At 37.7% G+C, this 21,613-nt stretch overlaps 1 protein-coding gene across 3 annotated transcripts in view; it reads right to left on the bottom strand.

The window, feature by feature from the left end:
* LOC121033961 (uncharacterized) overlaps positions 1–21,613 on the bottom strand; it is a 180,609-nt gene that overhangs the window by 142,275 nt on the left and 16,721 nt on the right. For all 3 annotated transcript variants that reach the window (XM_040480689.1, XM_040480690.1, XM_040480688.1), the window contains exon 2: positions 19,293–19,415. The gene's annotated coding sequence lies outside the window, so the exon portion shown is untranslated. The remainder of the gene's footprint in view (positions 1–19,292; positions 19,416–21,613) is intronic.

The raw sequence follows: 21,613 nt of genomic DNA, 5'->3' as shown, positions 1-21,613 counted from the left end.
AGAGGACTCTTAAAACTCATCTGGAAGAAAGAAATGCAAAAGAAAAAGATGTTCTATATAAAATTTAAATATGGATATATTGAAAACCAAAAATTGAAAAAATGGAAGTATTTGCAACATGTGACAGAAAAAAACCCAAATCAATGAAATGTTATCTACATAGAAAAAAAGAAGAAAGAGGTTCACCTGGGTGGCTCAGTCGGTTAAGCTTCCAACTTCAGCTCAGGTCATGATCTTGTAGTCCATGAGTTCGAGACCCGTGTCAGGCTCTGTGCGGACAGCTCAGAGTCTGAAGCCTGCTTCAGAATCTGTGTCTCCCTCTCTGTCTGCCCCTCCACTGCTCACACTCTGCCTCTCTTTCTCTCAAAAATAAACATTATTTTTTTTAAATAGAAGAAAGTAATATGTAATTCCAAAAGAAAGAATTCATATAGTTAACAGACATATCAAATAATACAAATTACTGTAATCATGAAATGCCATTTAAACTGCTGTAATGAGTACCATCGCTTGGTGCCCAGATTCCATTTGGGGACTGAAATAATCATTCCTTCAGCTCCTGGGGGTGTTAGCAACTGGCAGATTTCAGCTGAGTCCCTCTCTAGAAGCGTCATTAACTGAAGAGACCCACTTTGCCCAAGGCAACATCCCCTACTCTAGAGAAGCCTGCATCCGTAGATTGGTCTGGTATAAGAATAAAGTCTTGCTGACTTGTGCAAAGACAGGGCCAATCTGAAAAGCTATTCCAGCTCTGATGTTCCCATAGACTTGGCCGAGGCAACTGTATCTCAGTTCAGCTGCATCTCAATTCAACTCATCCATCTGCCCAATTCTTTCCTTCACCTCTCACCTGTGTTGTTCCCAAGAGCACTCTTCAAGAAATGTCCTCTATGCACATCCCAGAGACCCCTACCTATGACAGTTGGTAATGGAATTAGACTAAAAGAAATCTAGGGTTGTAATGAGAAGATGCTGAGTCTCAGTTCAGCCTCAAGACCAACTGCAGTGACAAGGACTGTAGTTCATTTCATTAGCCTTACCCTTGCAAATTTTCCTGGGAACAAAATAATCAGAATCCCGGAGGAGATTTCCTACTAATTATTATACAAAGCAAGCAGATCTGAGTGGGACAAGTTATGGACTGCAGTAGCAGCTCTGGAAGCACCGCCCAATTATCCCCTTCAGAACCACACTAACTCCTCAACTGCCAGCCATGGTCACTGTTTATGGCCAAGTTGTTCTCCATAACAGTTGCCCTTAGCTGAAGAGAACCTTCTCATCCAAGGTCAGGCCCCATCCAGGGAAGCCTGAAGGCTGTTATAAGCATATCAAGTCCCAGACCACTTGCCTTAAGCCTGGACAATCTTGAAGGAACATCCCAGCTCTCGAGTCCTCTGTAAAGACTGGTAAACCCTTGCTGAAATTGCGTTGCACTTCGATTTCCTTCTGTCTTATCCTGTTTCCCTAGCCTCTCACTTGAGTTATTCTTAAACAAACCCCTAAAACGTGTTTTTTTGGGAACCCAACCTATGACACTTATTGTATTGGGAAGAATGATACAATAAAAGATAATTTATACATTTTATCTGGGCATGAAGCAAAAGGAGAGGTTTTTCTAAAATACTGGTGACAGAAATGTAAATTGATACTTTCTGGGGATAGGTTGACAACAAACATAATTTTTGATGCAGTTATTCTATGCATGTTCATTTATTCTAAGGAAGTAATTCTGAATATATTCATAGATTTGACTATAAATGTGCTCGTCAGTGACTGTGTTCACTATAGCAAAAGACAGAAAACACAAAAATGGCCATTAGCAGGTAAATCAATAAAGAAATTATTTATCATAAAACTGAATATCAGTCATTAAAATGATTTTGTTACATATATAATGGCATGGAAGAGAATATATATTAAAATTTAAGAAGAGCTCTAAAAATCATACAAACTTTGATTTAATTTCTTTTAATTTTTTTTTTTTTAATGTTTATTTATTGACAGACAGAGACAGACAGAGCATGAGTGTGGGAGGGGCAGAGAGAGGAGGAGACACAGAATCCAAAGTAGGCTCCAGGCTCTGAGCTGTCAGCAAGAGTCCGACACGGGGCTCGGACTCATAAATCATGAGATCATGACCTGAGCCGAAGTTGGATGCTTACCCAACTGAGCCACCCAGGCGCCCCAATTTAATTTCTTTTAGAAAAGAAAAAGAACTCACAGCCAAGCCTCTTTGACTTTGTCCTTTTTCCTCCTTGTGGGAAAAAGATGGGATGAGCAGACAGAGAACACTGTCTCCTCAAACTTGTGTGCCTCTCTTAAGCAATTACTTTTTTGTCTATAGTAAAGATAGGAAATTCTGCATCATCTTACTGGTCCTTTTAGAAGGTTGAGAATCATGCTTTCCTAATCGTTCTCTTCAGAATGTCCTCTTTAATATCAGTGCTTTAGGGGACTTCTAAAAATCTGTACGGTTCTACATGATACCTTGGAAATAATTATCCACTACTGTCCCAAAGTTTAAAAATACATTAAAAAATAATTTTTATTTATTCTTGAGAGACAGAGACAGAGCATGGGCAGGGGAGGAGCAGAAAGAGAGGGAGACACAGAATCCGAAGCAGGCTCCAGGCTCTAAGCTGTCTGCACAGAGCCCAATGCAGGGCTCAAACTCACAAACCATGAGACCATGACTTGAGTTGAAATCAAATGCCTAACAGACTGAGCCATCCAGGCGCCCCAAAAATATACTGAATTAATATCGCCATAGGCCTTTAATTTGCTGCAACAATATACGATCAGACATTTTTCTCTGTTTAAACAGTTGCTTGGATGTCCCTGCTTAGAAAACCTCTGTGGTTAATAGCTCCTGTGAGAAGAATTTCTTCTACACTAGCTCTGGGGTCCTAGGAAGAATCTCACTGTCAGGTACCAGCTATGTGAGGGCCAGAGAAGCATGGCATTATTAGGATTAGGAAATACAAAGTGCTGGAACTCTTTGGTGAATATTTTCCTTGGAGTCCCCTGCTGCCCATTTCATTCGATTCAAAGAATTGAAGTACAGTCTCATTTGCTAAGAAAGGGTGGGCAGGGAGTCCTACTTCAAAAGCTCTTAAAACCATATGGATGATTGATTCATAATGGATAGGTAGACAGCAAAAGTGCTGGAGATACACAGGCTTCCTACTACATCTGTCTCTAGTTCTGGTCAAGGATCTGGCCAGGCCTCAGGACCCAAGTTCACACCTAGTACAATGAAAATATTAAAACTCATTAACTCTGGGTGGTAATGGTGATGATTTTTTTACATTTTCCTCTTATTTTTTTAATATACATATTCTAAATTTTTTGTTTTTTATTTTTTTAACGTTTTTATTTATTTTTGAGACAGAGAGAGACAGAGCATGAACAGGGGAGGGGCAGAGAGAGAGGGAGACACAGAATCTGAAACAGTCTCCAGGCTCTGAGCAGTCAGCACAGAGCCCGACGCAGGGCTCGAACTCACGGACCGCGAGATCGTGACCTGAGCTGAAGTCAGACGCTTAACCGACAGAGCCACCCAGGCGCCCCTATATATATATTCTAAATTGTCATATATACACTTTTATACCAAAAAAATTACAACATATTTGTAATAAGGATGACAGATATCATGCTATGCTTGCTTTATAAAATAATATATATATTTTAAAAGATGAAATTCACAATCTATTTATTATTATTTGTAAATTTATCTTTAGAGAGAGAGAGAGAGAGTGAAAGTGGGGGATAGGGGCAGAGGGAGAGAGAGAGAATGTCAAGCAGGTTCCACGCTCAGTGCAGAGCCCTATGTGGGGCTCAATCTCACAACCCTGGGATCATGACCTGAGCCAAAATCAAGAGTCAGATGCTCAACAGACTGAGCCATCCAGGCGCCCCTGAAATTCACAATTTAAAAAAGCCAAGTACCTTAACAGGAAACTCATAAAAGGAAATACATCTGACACATTTTTTTTTTTAAGAATCTGAAGTTAATGAAAGAAGTAAAACAATGTACATGGTTTTACTTATTAAATTAGTAAACACTGAAAAAGGCAATAAAATTTTGTGCTAGAAAGGAGGTTTTATATTGGAGCCGTTAAGTTGTAACAGATTAACAAATGGTCTTAAAATCTGGAAAATATTTTGACAATAGGTATCAAGAATTTTTAAAACCATGTATTTTTCAAAAACTTCTTTTACGTTAACACTTGTGCTTGAATCTCACCTAGAAAACAATAAAATATCTAGATAACATATGCAAATAAATACTAATATTAGCATTATTTAGAAGAGAAAAAAGTTCCATCATATATATATATATTTTTTTTTCTTTACATACATCAAAAGGTATTTGCCCCAATTAAAGTGCATTTTACCAATAGTTTTAGATTAATACATATTGATATGTAGAGTGTGATATGTGTGCTGCTCTATGAATATATCACAAAAAGTAGCATGGTCTCAGTTATGAAGAGAAAAAAACATATAAATAAAATACTGAAATGAAAGAAACCTAAACGTTAGCAGTGGTTGCTTCTGAGTTGTGGGTTTTTGTCGTGTATTCTTTCCTAATTTATACTTTTTTATATTTCCACTTTTTTTTAACCCTAAGGATGTAATCCTTAGGAAACCAGGGAAAAAAAAAAGTAAAAGAACAATCAACAATAAAAAAAAAAAAAAATCTGAGCTTTCCACACAACCTTTCATTAAGTGTGTATTATAAAACTAAGTAAGGTGGGATACCTGGGTGGCTCAGTCGGTTGAGCATCTGACTTCAGCTCAGGTCATGACCTCGTGGTCCATGGGTTCGAGCCCCGTGTCAGGCTCTGTGCTGACAGCTCAGAGCTTGGAGCCTCCTTTGGATTCTGTGTCTCCCTCTCTCTCTGACCCTCCCCCGTTCATGCTCTGTCTCTCTCGGTCTCAAAAACAAAATAAACGTTAAAAGAAATAAAAAAAAAAAACACAAACCTAAGTAAGGTATTATATGGTAATTAGCTCAATAGAATATTATTCAAAATATCTGCATTTTAATCCTTGCTCTGACAATTTCTAGCAGCATGACTTTAGTCTCTCCTAATTACTGATTATTTGATAGTAGAGATTTATTTAATTCCTCCAAACCTCAGATTTCACATCTCTAAAAAGATTATAATGAATATTTCATATGATTGTTGGAGGGATTAAGTAACATTAAAAGGGTAAGCAGCAAGCAATGTTCCTGGCACCCTCTAGGGGTTCCATTAATGTTTGTTGAAGGTAAAACAGCTGGGTGGTTCCATCATTGAAAATCACATTTTTTTTTAAAGTGTAGAAACAGCCTTACTTCACAGTTCTGGGTCACAATCTCCCACCCAGACAAAAGAATATCCTAAAAATATCTGAGCCTCTGGAAACTAATCAACTCAACAGAGCCATGGTGGTAGGAATATCAGTCCTGGCTTCGAATCCTTTTTCTATTTTTATTTTCTCTTATTCTTTATCTTCTTTAAACTTTTGTTGTTGTTGTTTGCTTGCTTGATTTGGAGAATTATTCAGCCGGAATTATCTCCCCAGGATTTGTCTTATTTTTTATGTATGAATTAATGGTGAGCTCCCATTCATTCTGCTTATGCAGTGGTGTCATTCTATATTAAATTCATATAAGAAATTTCTTTCTTCAAAAAGGAGGAACAAGGAAATAAAAAAGGAGGGATATCTGTATTCATTTCTGGACATGTTAGACATGGTGGTTGCAAAGGACTGCGAAGCAGAAATTAATCCCACTGCCTGTGGAGTTCTGAGGACAAGCAGGGCAGCGCTCTCATTTAGAATCCTCCTTTGCCATCTATTAAGAAGTGAGCATGGTAGAGCTGGCCATGGGGGAGGCTTTTTGATTCTCAATTCCTCTGAACATTGTCAGTGTTTAATCAATAGCTAGTCCGGGCATCATTAAACATGTGCTCTCAGTTCAAGGTCCTCTGATCGGAATGGCTGAGGGAATTGCTCAGTTTTGCTATAAAGTGCAAAAAAAGGGTGCCTACATTCAGGTTAGCCTACTTAAAAGAGATACAATTTTAAACCATATTGCATTAAATGAAACCTGTTTTAATGGGTCACGTGGACTATCAATTATTCTTGATCTCGTAATTTGTGCTTCCAAGGCAGGATATATCCTACTGAATTTGAGACTCTGCACTTATTAACTTATGCTTTCTACAAGGAGAGGGGTTAGCAAGTGTCAGTCACTGGGATGCAGGAAGCCTATTCTTCCGCATCTTAAATTTTGTATTTTGATGATTCCATACAAGTTAAATAACTGTGTAACAAAGCAACAATCTATTTCAACACTCAGAGTGAGGTTGAAGAGGCCTAATATATAATGTTTTCTTTCTAGTTTTAATCCATTATTCTGATGTGTATGGGATATGGCACTTAGAGAAGCCCTCACTAGTCTCATGGAAATACAAGAGATGAAATAGTATAGTTCTTATACCACAGGGTCCCATAAAAGGTATAATGAGAAATAAGGAAGCTTATGAAATCTTTTTTGTTGCTGTTGTCGAAATAAGGCCAGGTTGAGACTAGACTGCTTTTGAATTTGAAGAATTTTTTTAAAAATGTGAGTTGTAGGAATCAGGGCATTCTCCCCAGACAAAAGAGGACTAATTAATCGGCTCAACAGAAAAACAAATTTGCATTTTTCCCCCCTGAATCCAAGAGAAATATTGAAATCTTGAACATGTTTTTTCCAACATACAATATAGAAAACACTAGAGGCAGATGATCAATCAAGCCATTCCATTGCAATTATTAAAATTTTGAGTCCTCTACTATACCCACTTCGAAAGTAATGCCACTGGGGTCGTGGCGGAGCAGAACAGGCAGAGGGGCTCTGTGCTATTGGTTTATACTCTATGACTCATTTGGGAGGGACTGACATGACGAAAGCTTCCTAGCAAATATGAAACCAGACAATACGAAACCTTCAAATCAAATTCTAAACAATGTCAAACAAGAATAAGTCTTGGAAATCCTTTCTTTTTTACTTTATGACACGTCATCAGGTTGTTATTCAATAACCCAGCCAAATTTTAGAATTTGATGCAAACACTCATGCGCTTGGAGTGTATATTCAAACGATTGTATTGACTTTTACATAATAACTAATTTGCAAACCGTAAAATATCAAACTACAAAATTTTGTATGTTCTATATGATGTTATTTTTCATAAAATAAAATTCATATGGCTGAGTATACATGGAAAAAGGATTCCAGGTTCCTGGCATTTAGTCTCTTAACCATCATAACCCAAAGTGACAGAGTCTCTCACCGGTCCAGCCATAAGGCAATAATCTCTCTCTCTCTCTCTTTTAATATTTATTGATTTTTGAGAGAGGGGAGGGGAAGAGGAAGGGAGGACAGAGGATCCGAAGCAGGCTCTGTGCTGACAGTAGAGAGCCTGGTGGCTTGAATTGATGAACCCGGAGATCATGAGCTGAGCTGAAATTGTAAGCTTAATGGACTGAGCCACCCAGGCGCCCCAAGGCAATATCTCTTGATGGGTTCTCTCTGATTCTATGTATGCCTAACCCATTTTCCATGCAACTGTGCTGTGAACCCTTTAAATTTTAACTGGCATCTTTTCCTTCCTTAAAAAGCTTTAACAATAAAATCCAAATGCTTTGCTTTTGAATAGACATGTTTGTTTATTTTAACACAGCTGGATTTCATTGATCAGCTATGCCCAAAGGGCATATCATGGATTTATCCATTCTGTAAGTGGAGTGACCTTCCTCAAGTTGCTTAGACTTTCTATGTTTCATTTCTTTCCGCATCGCTAAAATAGCCATACTAGCAACCCACCTCACAGGATTTTATGAGGTTTAAATGAAACAGTGAATAGAGAGTACTTAACACCGTGTCCTCATAGGTAACAAGCACTCCATCAATATGAGCCGTTGTTATCATTTAACAACGTGCCCTCGTTCACGCTGACAGTGGGTGCAAAGCTGGGATTCTAACTTAGAGATTTTAGGTGCCAAAGCTTATGATCTTCTGCTGTGCACTCTGTATATCAGACGTCTTAAGGGAGATTTGGATGAATGTTGGCTCCCATTCAGTTCACGGTCAGATCCTCCAACACAGGCCTGCAGTGCAGAATTTCTACATTGTCAACTGAAGTGAGAGCCATAAGATTTAGATACCAGACACTGAGGAGGCAAAGTTGACATTCTGTTGTGAAAGCTTAAGAGTCTGACTTGCATTCCTGCCCAGACAGAAGGCCAACGCACCATCGCCCAAAACAACCAGTGTGGGTACCTACGGAATGAGCCAACTTTTCAGTTTCTAAGAGAGAATACAGAGAATCTCTCTCAGTTCCCAAACTTAGGATGACATAAGACTCTAAATCACCCTATCGTATAGCCTGGAAAAGAGAAGTTTAGCAGAGTTTACCTGGCAGATGTGCTGAACTGACTACTTGTCTCCTTCTTCCCCTTCAACAGGTAAAAAGCAGCCTCAGTATGCTTCCCCATCACGTGTACTCATTTCCGAGAAGGAATCCGCAGGGCCATAAACCCTGCCTGAGATTCCAAAGCTGTAATATCAACCTTTGAATCCCAGTTTCAGTGTCTTTAAAATGACAGTATCAGTATCTCCCTCTTAAGGTGGCTGTGGGTGTTAGATATAATGTGATAAAGATCATAATAACTATTATTGTTAATGGTCACAGTCAAAAGTAAACAACTCTCTAGATTCTAGAAGTAGAATGTTTGGATTAATTAATGCGTCTGAAGACAGAGTACTTAAACTATGCTTGGTCAGCCTCATCATGACGTCAACACAGAGGGCCAAGCCCTGAGGAGACCTGGCTTTCTCTGTGAATGCTCCAATCCGGCAGTCTCGATTTTGTCTTAGAGGCCAAAGCCATGCATTTACATTTAATTCGTCTTATCTATAAAGAGAAGCAGATCATAAAAAACCAAAATGCTCCTACTTCTAAACAAAGCATAATATATTGCAAGGATCTTTATATTTTAAACACTGAATGAATGTAGAGTCATTTAAGAAAGTTAAACACTTTATTTCAGTCACATGCGAGGTACTGAGAATACAAAAGAGATGAAAGCCTAGTGGGGGAGGTAGTGAAGAAGAGCTATCTTTACAATCCATTGTAAGAGGTTCTATGTCAGAGACCTGCCTTTGGCTCTATGTAGTGGTATAATGTAATACTTCACAGTGCTATCTTGACCCAGTTCTTAAGTCATGGCTCAAAACTCTCAGATCTCCTTCGCAGATACTTTGCCAAGCCCCCACCCCAACTACTTCCTGTATCAGGAACACACGCCCAAACGCTAGAGGTTCTCAGACACTGAACAGCCAGGGTGGTCCCTGCTTTTTTGTGTTTGTGAAATCATTCAAAATACCCAATCCCAGGAAGACAGTGAGTTTAGCCTAATCCCACCCCACTTGGCATAAATAAGCTACCTCTTATAGTTCCAGCTTCCTGTTACCCTGTCTTCGGTGTAACCCGTGCAGCCCTGAGTGATACCCTTCTCTCATTTGGAGATGTAAGTAGCCAAGTGTTCTTCCTTTCGTCTATTTGAGTGTCTTTATGATGTGTCTCATCACTAAAAGAATCTTTAAATCTTACAAGTGACAAATTTGTTTTAGAAGTATGGGAATGGACCTGGAAAGTTTTCTCAGAAGACGTGATTACAAACTTTATCTTGAAAGATAAGCAGGAGTTAGGTGAAGAAAGGTGGGGAAGAGAGAAGACTAGGGGTGAAGAGAAAGTGTCGACCGGCAGTCAAGCCCAGTGACAAAGCATGTGCAGAAGCAGGGGGTGTCTGACAGATGGGACACTAAGTAAAAGGCACAGGGATGTGGAAACTTCTGGTATACTTGAGAAACTGCAAATGTTCAGTGTATCTGAGCCTGGAGTATGAAGTATGGAGTAGAAACAGGTCAGGTGAGACAGAAGTAACAAAGACTCAGATCATGAATCATCTTTTAAGCCACAGTAAGCATTCTGAATTAGTTCTAAAAGCTACACAGAGACAATAAAGGGTTTTAAGGATGAAAATATAATTTCTTGAATTATATTTTCAAGAGATATATGTGGCAATGGGGCAAGTAAGGAAGATGACACCATTTAAGAGGCAATGACAATAAACCTTTTGGTAAGAGATTATCAGGACCTGAATGCAAATAGTCCTGGTGGCGAGAGCTCTTTAGAGGCAGGGGTATTCTGGAGAGATTGCCCACTGGTCTTATTGGAGAACTAGATGTGTGGAATTAGAGACAAGATGAGCCATGAGCAACTCTAGGGTACTAGGCTGGCCTGGAGAATGAACGGCATGAAGGGGGAATACAAGAGAAGAGGAAAGATGAGGAGTCAAGAGGAGAAAGGAAGATACATTTAGTTTTAGGTCCACTACGTTTGAAATGCTGGGGACCTCTTTAATGAGGGCCTCACACAGTAGCTGCATCTATAGGTCAAGAGAACAAAGAAAGTGAACTGACTGAGTCATACTGACTTGGACATCACTCACCTCTGGCTGACTGTAGTACACAAAGCTGTGAAAGTAGAAAAGAACACAGGGGAAAGTAGAGAAAGGGCCAAAATTAGAACTCTGAAGATGATCAGAATTTTCAAAGGTGGGCAGAGGGAAATGATTATATGACAGAGGTTAAGGAATCATCACAGAGATGGAAAAGAACCAAGAGAAAGTTGTGTCCTACAAACCAAGGAGGAGAAAATGTCATGAAGGTAAAAGGGATCATTATTGTCAAGACATTAAGCAAAGCGACTGGTAAGCACTCCTGGAACCTAAGAGTAGGGAAAATTCATGGATAAGCGTGGCAAAACTAGTTTTAGGGAAGCGTTTTGTGTTAAGATGGAGAGAAAAAGGTTGATGATAGGGGAGAAAGAAGGATGTAATATTAGAAGCAAAGTTATAAGGGAGGGCAGGATGGGATTTGCCTGAATAACAGCCGGGCACTTTTTCTCTGAGTGAAGAGCAAAGCAGACAGAGCAGAGAGTTAATACTGAAGTTGCTAGATGGAAGTAAAGGTTGGAAGGCCCCTTAGCTGAGAATTTCAGGATTTATTTCTGCAAAATAAATGACATATATTCAGTACTAGATTTTGATATCATTCAATTAAAAAAAATGTCTCTCTGATTGTTGTTAGAGAATGTACACTCTGAAACCATGTGGCTCTTTTCCCGTCATTAGCAGAAAACCATACTGGGATACTAGATTTGGACTTAAATTTTATGCTCATATCTGGTATTTCCAATCTCTTAATCCTTCTGCTTCATTTAGATGGAAGCAGTACTATTTAGTTTAATGTCTTTTTGTACTTTGTACCCTGTAAAAATGCATAAGTTGCCTTGAAGCTTACTGTCCCCAGTGCTTTTGGAAACAGGGAGATATAAATTGCCAATCTAGTGATAAATGAGAATGGGGAATTTTACCATACAGTGAAAATATAGTTGTGAATATTGCTCTAAAACTCCAAAGGCATGAAAAATAAAAATAAAATAAAATAAAATAAAATAAAATAAAATAGACAGGTGTTAAAAGAATCACTTAATATACATTTACTAAAAACCCAGCAACAAAGATGCTCAATGGAAGCCATCTGATCACCAAAACAAATTTACACCTATAGTGTCTGACCCTCCATAATTCTATGTGGTCCCATAACAACAGTCAATGGCTGAAATTCATATTCAGCTAGTATTTATTGAATGCCTACTCTGTTTTAGGCACCACATTAAGGATTTCACCTATCCTGTATCTTTCCCTCCCTACCCCTTAGATATGGAGAACAGTTGTTGAACAGTTAAGTGACTATCTCAAAGTCCCATAGTTTGTATGTGAGATAACTATGTCATAAAGTTCATATTGTTACAATGAACAAGGTGTAATTTTTTCCAAGATACGCTGTTTTCAGATTAGCATTATTTTTCTCGCAATCCTAAATCCCATGCTATATTTTCACAAATGAATAATTTAAAGCTAGACCCTTGTACTTGGAATTGCCAACAATCCAAAAATCTCCCATTCTCAGTGTCTCTATGCACTTGACAGGTGTTCCTATTGTGAGAAGACAATGTAAGAGCACACACATAATCATCACAAGCTATTGATTCAAGCCACCATTTACTGAGCATCCACTATGTGCCAGGTACTGTTTTAATCTCTTCACACTTAAGTTCATCCGAAACAGTGGGTATTCTGTAATGCACTATGAAACTACTTAAGAAACACAAGAAAACAAAATTATTTGTTATAATTTGATATGATATATATTATAAAAATCTCACTTTTAAAAATATTTTACAAATGTAACTAGAAAAAAAATCCTAGAGGTTATTCTGAAGGAAGACATGTGACAATACCTTCCACACAGAGAAAAAGAAGGAAAGGAAAGACTACTGGCAAGTAGGAAGACCACTGTGCTAATATGTCATTGTTTGTTCTGTTTTGTCCTAACCTTTGATATGGAAGGTAGAGTTCACCATAATGCTCAGTTCAAGGAAAATTCTCATTACTCCCTAGCCCTTGTAGGGACCTCCTTGCTTGATGTGTTCACTTTTAGCTCTAGAGTCTACTCTCAGTCTCCCCTATCCCGATGGGCAGCCATTCTAGTGTGTTAAATGCATTCCTCTTTATAAGGTATGTGTCCTTGCACAATGTATAATATTGATTTTTTGTGACATATTTTCCTGGTTCTATTAGGTATAGATAGAGATAGAGAGACAGAAAGAGAAATGATACAGACCCTGAAGATCAGAGAGACTAAGAAACTGGGCCAAGATCACACAACTTTTACGTGATGCAGTAGAATTTAGACCTCAGTCAGCCTCTGTCTAAAATTGTCAGTCTTACCTTCCCAAGTCTTCAGACTGTGGAAAAACTGTACAAAAAAAGGAAAGTTTCCAAATGTATTCCTAAAATCCAAGTAGTTGGAAAAAGTTTTTGAATTGGGCTAATAATCAATAACATGGATAAAAATTTGGGAAGTTCATGATTTTTCATAAGACTACAGATTGGGGATGAGGAGGGCATGGGGAAGTGTTCCTTAAATTCAAAGTTGGGAATTCAATTTATCATCTACCACACAAAAGTGATTAATATTGAGAGGGAAAGGAGTCTGATAATGACTGAGAGATGCCATCAACCTGACAAACTAAACAATTTTTTTAACCTGACATATCCCTTTTCAAGACATCAGCTGTCATCTGAAATGAATTCTGTTTCTAATTTGTCTTCATAAATAATGCAACTAATTGAAAGGTAGTTACAATGAAAGTCTTCAACCTCTTTCATCTCCAATTTTAGGGCAACCGCTTTGCATTCCGTCGAAAGAATCTTCTACTCTTTCTATCAGATAAAACTTAGACATCACTGATCAGAACACTGAGATCAAAACAAAAGAATCCATTGTACAAAGACCACCACACCTAATGGTTTTCTCCATCTTTTTTTCTAAGTTTAGCATTAACTTAAAATGTGAAACTCATAAAAATCTTATCTGAGAAAATTTATTCAAGCTCAAAGTTTTACTAAGGGTATCTTTATTTAATCCAGTTTCTAGGTTGTCCTTCCCTCCTTTTCTTTCCATCCAACTTCTGTTTATTTGGAATTAAAATATGACCTCTTACCCTACTGTCACACACTTACCCACATGAAAAAAATCTTTAGTTTACAGCTTACCTGTTACCTTTCTTTTTCCTTTTTGTTCCCCTCTCATTTAGTGAGACTAAAAAGGGGCCAATGAACAAAAACAGATTCTGACCATTCCCAGCAACTAGAAATGAAGAATTCTTGCATTAAAGACTAAAATAATTAAAATGTTGTTGACCTGAGGTTTCTCTGTGCAGACATCAGTGATTCCATTTGTTTATTCGTGAGTGCAGATGTTAATAAATCTATGTGCTGAAGGCATGAAAGAAAGGTAAGAGAACTATGCAAGCATTAAAACTTTCAATCATTTAATTATTTCACCCCTCTGGAAAGGCTGATTTCAACAAATATATCTGGGGAAGGACATGATTATGAATGCAGATTTGAGCTGAGTGTGTCTCACAAGGTTGCTATTAAAAATGGAAAATCATGAAAGATTTTGTGAGGTCTATCAAATTATAGCTAAAACCTTACAAGCTACTTAAAATGCAAATTACACAGCTAAATACAGAAAATCTGGGTAATATAAACTATTTTGGTAGGTAGCCTCTGGCTGTGAAAAAATATCCACTGGCAGTATAAGGGGGTTAGTCTACATTATCATTACTACCTATATTTAGCAATATTTACTAAAGTCCGCCTCTTAACAATAAGAAAATCACTAATTAAAAGCTATCGAAGGGTAATATATTTTGTAACAGAGAACACTGGCAAAGATCAAAAACTAGAAATATTGCAATGAGTTTGAGTTTTTCCCCAACAAGCAAATCCATCTGGGTAAAGTTTCTTGTGTTTTTTAATATTCTGTCATAGTAAAAGCTAATATTCAATAAATACCTGCCAGATATTTTACAGGTACTGATTTATGTCTGAAAGTAGAAGAGCAAAATGGAGATAAAGCAGAGAAGGGGTGGGTAAAGGAGAACCAGGAATATGCTCATCTGCTCAGGGGCCATTACAAAATACCACTGACTGGGTGGCTTTGTCAACAGAAGTTTATTTTCTATAGTTCTGGGGGCTGGAAAGTCCAAGATGGAGTTCGGTGTCTGATGACAGTTTTCTTCTTGGCTTAAGGTGGCCAGCCACCTTCTGGCCTATCTTCAAATGGAGGAGAGAGAAGGCAGACTCTCTCTCACATAGGAGATTGGGCTAGATAATTTCTCAGATTCTTCCCAGATACAATTATAAAAAATAGTATTTTCACACAAGCATTGAAGTATAATTTTTTTCCAATAAAAACATTTGAGATACACACTCATTTTAATTAAACTGGACATAAAATTCTCACCCTGATTTTATGCTTGGGCTTTCTAAAGCCTAAATTCTTTAAACACTTTTCAAATGAAGTTAGAGCTCTAAAGGGTAATTATTACACATAATCAATCGAGTTTTTAAAAATATAGGTTAGCAGATGGTTTGTTATGAATTAGTCCTTTTAGAAACTCCATAAAATTACAACACTTTAGAGATGCAGTAGCTTTAAGGTCATTTTTGTCCAATTTTCACATTTTACACATAAGGAAACCAGGGTGCAGAAAGATTACATGCTTTATAGAAGTCCACGCACTAGCTTGGATTTCTACTGTGCCACTGTTCCTAATCTGTGGACAAGAGTCAATGGTAGACTGGTGAGAACATCAACACATCTATCTGTCTGATGATTTCTACAAAAGATGATTGCTAAAAGTTTCTAATTTTTTATTTTATTTAAGCAAAATTTTTTTCAATGTTTATTTATTTTTGAGAGAGAGAGAGAGAGAGAAAGAGAGCATGAGCAAGGGAGGGGCAGAGAGAGAGAGGGAGATACAGAATCTGAAGCAGACTCCAGGCTCTATGCTGTCAGCACAGAGCCAGATGCAGCGCTCAAACCCACGAACCGTGAGATCATGGCCTGGGCTGAAGTCAGACACTTAACCAATTGAGCCACGCAGGTGCCCCTAGAAGTTTCTAATTTTTATGCTTTTGTTTTCTAAGTAAAGGAAAATTTAAAGGTATATTAATTACTTGATGAGATCTGTGTTAATGGAGACTATGAATAGCAAATCAACTCTGGTGAGAATTCCATTTCTGTCCACTTTCCCATGCTTTGTCTGTGCCCTTCCAACAACCAGGCATGGCTGGTCTCACTTGTTGTGGTGCTCCTCCCGTGGGGGACATCTCCTCAGACAGGCTTTCCTGATGCTGCTGTCTGTCAGGAGAGGTCATAGCAGGCAGGAAGTGTGCTACTGAAGGACAGGGAGTCAGGCCTCTGGCTTGGAATTCTATCATAAAGGAGGCCGTAGAGAGAAGCAGTCACTGACCAGCATTGCTTTAGACCATATGATAGTATCACGCGACTGACATAACAGTGTCATGAGATCCCCCCACACATACACCTTCTTAAGAAGTGCCACCGTAAGGACAAAAAGATGTGTGGAATGTTTTGAGGTGTCATAGATACCTTTAGGAATCTGATTAAAATAATAAGCTCTTGCCCCCCCCCCCGCCCCCAAATGACATACATTCCAAGAATTTATAGACACATTCAGAAGCTGAGATGAAGCGCATTGGGGCTAAACTCCCCAGTTTTGCTGGGATCACACTGTATTGGCAGTCCAAGAAACCCTTTATAAGGAACCATGTGGCCCACACACTCGTACTTCCTGCCATGGCAGTCAGCTACTATGGACCCTTGTCTGAAAGCACTTCATGGAACTTTATCATTCTGGCAGAGGCTGACTGGCCGTATATCACCACAAGTGCACGATCGCTAGAGAGGGGACCCCTTTTTTTTTTAAAGCAAAATTGTCTGAAACTCTGTAAATGTTTAGAGGTACAGGGAGTTTACTTTACTGTAACTGTGATTAAGACAAAGTGCAAAGAGCACCAGAGGCTATAATTCAAAATGTCACACTAGCTTAGGTCTATGACTGATGGGAAAAATGGGGCAGAGGTAGGAAGGAAGAGAAGGAAGGGAGGAAGGGATAAATGGAGGCAATTAATTTCAAGTACCCCGAAGTAGTGGAATCATAAAATTCCATAACTCCGTCTTTTCTTCCGTGACCCTACCATGAGTCACGATGAATTTCTGTCTACTACAATTTCCCTGTAAGCATCAACCACCATTTTCAGTCTTCTGCGAGGTAAAAAATTCCAAAGGGAAAGCAAGCTAACTTAATTTTCCTGTTTTTAAAAATATCTGACCCTTCCTACAATATAACTCAAAATACAAACCACTATGAAATTCAGTTCTCTACAGTAAACCTAGTTTTTCAAAACAAATAAGCAAATAGTTCTTACCCTCAAGCTTACAGTATTAGTCTTTAAATACAAAGTACTTAAATTCTTCTCTAACTCATTTTAACAAGAATACTGTAATTGTATCACCTGAGATTCTTAAGGCCCTTCAGTGTTTTATGTGAGAGAGGCATCAGAATTTCCATAAAGGTCAAGTGCTGGGTCTCAGTCATGTACCATCAGTAGAGTCACATCTGTGGGGTTAATGCTTTAAAAAGATTATAGCCATGAAATCCATACCTCTCATTAGCTTACTTTGCACCATATATATATATATATATATATATATATATATAATTTGTATACTATGCTGAAATTCTGCATAGAAGATCAGCATAAGGAACTTAAACTAAGCTATAACTGTAGTGTCCATGTATCTGCACAGCAGAACTTTTAAGGAATAGAAATAGAAAAGATAAACCATAATATCCTTATCCAACTCCACTCTTGACCCGAAGTCATTAGAACAAAATTTAGAAAATTCAAGGGCAATGGCGGTCAGGAATAAGAAAAGTGCTTAATGATTTTACTAAGAAATAGCTATTAACCACCAAAACTTAGGAAATTATACCTGTGTATATAATTCAGTTGGTTATTAGAGTGTTTATTTGGCCTTATCAAAAAGACCAGATATCATAGATTTATAGAAATTACTACTTGGCAAAATATTTGTCTATCAGATACAAAAATTCACCAGCTCAACCTTAACTGATAAATACCTCATCTGTATGTATCAATAATCCTGCTGCTCCCAAATATTTTGTGACTGAGAGAAGTTAGAATGGCAGTTTAAAGGATGCTACCCTGAAGACCTTACAGGCTGGGGATGTGGATGGAAAAGGGATTCCTGTTGCTAAAACCAGTAATCTTGCAAAAAGAAGGGGCTATTTGAGTTACATAAATATGCATGGACTGCTGTCCCACCATTTGTGATTCCTGTAGATATAATCATTATGCTATTGAGTTCCCTGGTTGCTTGGGTATGACTTCTATCTGTATTTTCACTCGATTTTGGCAAAGTCTTTTTGTTGCTGTCAGAACCCCATTTTCTCATATCAAAATCAGACCTATGACGAGAACATCTGTACCTGTTTCCCTTGGCCTTCTCTCATTTCCTTGAAAACATGTTGAGAAAAAGAAAAAGGAAGCACGTGTAATGAAACTACATGAAATTGGCTGATTTCTAGTTCAAGTTTCATAATTATGGAATACTTATAAAACACTAATAATTTTGAGTAAATGGACTAGTGAACAAGCCCTATATATAATAAATACTTTTAAAAGAGACCTAGAGATAAAATTAGAATGTGCTTGATTCCATCTGGGAATAATCATTCAATTAAAAAATAAACACTTTGGGGGCACCTGGGTGGCTCAGTCAGTTAAGCATCAGACTTCATCTCAGGTCATGATCTCCTGGTTCATGAGTTCGAGCCCCACATCAGGCTCTGTGCTGACACCTCAGAGCCTGGAACCTGCTTCACATTCTATGCCTCCCTCTCTCTCTGCCCCTCCCCTGCTCACTCACTCTCTCTCTCTGTCTCTCTCTCAGAAATAAATAAAAAAACATTTTTAAAAATTTAGAAAAATAAACACTTACCTAAATTACTTGTTAAAACAACAACAAAAAGAGCATGTATAAGTCATACAGGGAGCACAGAAGTTTACAAGTTTATTCTGTTTTTTTTCTGTGTACCTACTTATTTTAGAAAATTTATTAAAGTTAGAAATAATCAGAGAAGATTTAACATAATAAGCCTAACACCCAAAACTAACAGCTGAGAATAATTTGATGTATAATAAATTACAATAACTTCATATTTCATGCGTGTAGTTTTAACTATTCTTGAGCAACCCTAAGATCCTTGACTTATTATCGGTTATAATTTTTGCTGATACAATCATGAGCCCAGTTCTGAGTCTGATCTGAAACGAGTGAACCTTGTAGCTAGTGATTGTAGCAGTTCAGCGTCCTGTCTTCATTGTGGCCCTGTGCTGTACTCCTGTATAAGCAATAACTAACAAATTTACACTTCACTGCATGTGGCAGAAATGACAGTCTATAGAAATACTCACGCATTTGGGGATTCGAGTTTTACTTATGAATGTTAATTTCTGTATTTCCTCCCCCATCTCTTTTTGTCTTTCAGTCTTTTAATAGCAAAATGTATTTTTTATCTTAAGAGATAGATTTGTACTTGAAAACCATCAGCTTCCAGAGGTATTTTTACAATAGAAAAACCTTTCCTTCCTGCCCCTACATGGGCAGGTCGATTTTCATTGAAAACGGCTTCAAGCTGGTTCTAATATTTACTCACTTATGCAGGTGCGTTCGTCAGCATGGAGTCTGTATCCCGTATCACATTCACAGTGGAAGGTGCCCAGAGTGTTAATATAGCGCTGCTGGCAGCCTCCATTCACCACCGCACATTCATCGACATCTAGAGGAGAAAGACAGATGGCCAGGATTACAATGTCATTCCAATGTCAGCTTCGGAGAAGTGGCACAATATTTCTTTGATACACAGTATGTGTTATATTGTACAAAGGCACTGTCTCTGTTGCCACAAATCTTTGCTTGTTTGATCCATTTTGCTCCACAGTGTAAACAAGAAAATGTAGATAGAAACTTTATTGAGCTTTTTAAAGCCCAGCAACGATGAGCATAGGGATTGTCTCACAGTTTTCTATTCTTCACATACTAGTTAATTAGACAGATCTGAGATATAGATATTTCCTTGGGGAAGGAAAACCGGAGGGGAGAATTTCAATGAGCTACTCTATCTGGAGCAGCACGCACTAGTAGATAAACACCTATTATTGGTCTGATGCTGCTGAATAAAGCCAATAATAGAGTTAAGACCTTGAATCTCCTTCTCATGTGCTATGGTGGACATCAAGGCAAAGATAGATAAATTCAAGTAAAACCATGGTTTGGAGTTCTTAAAAATGCATCAATACATTTGATCCATTGATTCAGCTTTTTCCTTGTCACTCAGGTTTCCATTTTCTGAAATGCTTAGCATGTTTATATGAGAGTTTAATTTTCGAAGAAATGAAAAGAGATCAAGACTCATGGTCACCTATGTCTTATGACCAGTCAAGGTCATGATAAATTAATGTCATATTCACCTTTCTTTAGGAAAGGAAAATAAATTCATCTCTCAGAATGTCTACTTCCTTATACCCTAGGTAAATCAGCACTTATGCATCTAAAATCATGAAGAGAAGATATCCACAAATGTAGGGAAAACCTTTGAGGTAATCAGTGGATAAAGGGCTTCTAAATTTTTCTTGTTTGGAGAATACTCTTTACTTGAAATCTATGCCTGTTGGCAAGTGTCAAAGTAAAAATCAGGCAGAGGTGGACATTTAACACGGGCAAGCATGTGTATCAGGCAGGAAACGTCGCTGACTTCCCATGTCGTCAATTCCAGATATTCTGTCAAAGAATGTTGGGTATGAATATTCGCCACTAAAATATGTTATCATGATAGACAATTTGCTTTACATTGAGTGAGATTAAGTCCATTGGGGCAAAATCCTTACTTGAGAAGTCATCAACATTGACAAGGAATACTACTGTAGTGCTCCATCGCAGGATTTTTCTCATATTAAAACTATCTGATCTGTAAAAAATGTTTCGTATGTTTACAGAGCTTGACCTGAGGGAAACAAAGGAATTTTCTTTCACTTGGCATTGTTGTATGTCTGTGTGTGAAAAAGAAAAAAATATATACATATGTCTATGTCTGAAAATATATTAAGTCACAAAGTAAATCCCACATTTTAAAATTATTTGTTCACCGTATTATACACATTGTATACAATCTAGTATTTTCCTTCTAAATTTAGATATTCTGGAGTAATTTCTGATATTATTAAAGGAATCTTATTTTAGATATAAGAACTACTAACTTCAAAGTATTAGAAGTTTTATTAAATTGTGAGTGTGATAAATAAACCTGTAAATCTTTTTAATATAAACTAATTTCAATTCAGAATTCTCCATTTGTTATTTGTACTTTATACAGGACTTTAACATTTATGCTAGCTAAATTTTTATCTCTCTAGCTTTAGGATATTATTCCACAGGGTTGAGATATAATTCCGAATTTTAATTCTGTCGACCCCTGAGTTAGATATCCTTCCCAGGTCTTTTACTTTAGATGTACAAATAAAACTCTTAGTTTCCAAGAATCCTATGTTTTATATGAAAAAAACATAAAAAGGGGCACTTGGGTGGCTCAGTTGGTTGGGCGTCCGACTTCAGCTCAAGTCATGATCTCACAGTTCATGGGTTTGAGTCCCATGTCGGGCTCTGTGCTGACAGTCCAGAGCCTGGAACCTGCTTTGGATTCTGTGTCTCCCTCTCTCTCTGCCCCTCCCCCACTCTCACTATGTCTCTCAGGAATGAATAAACATTAAAAAAATTTTTTAAAAACATAAAAAAATTCTATAAAAATTATGATAATATACTGTATATATGTATTAAAGACATTAAAAATATCTTTAAGGGTGTGCACAAATAAAAACGATTACTTCCAGGGAGGAAAGAGAGGCACCTAGATTGGGTGGAGTGCATGATGTGTGTGTGCGAGGGTGTTGGAAAAAGAGATTTTATCCATATCTCCAACAT

This window comes from Herpailurus yagouaroundi, unplaced genomic scaffold, assembly GCF_014898765.1.
Source record: "Herpailurus yagouaroundi ecotype Mexico unplaced genomic scaffold, PumYag 159, whole genome shotgun sequence".
NCBI classification, from domain to species: Eukaryota; Metazoa; Chordata; class Mammalia; order Carnivora; family Felidae; genus Herpailurus; species Herpailurus yagouaroundi.
The sequence above is the reverse complement of the archived record's forward strand: the minus strand, read 5'-3'. Positions and strand labels throughout refer to the sequence as shown.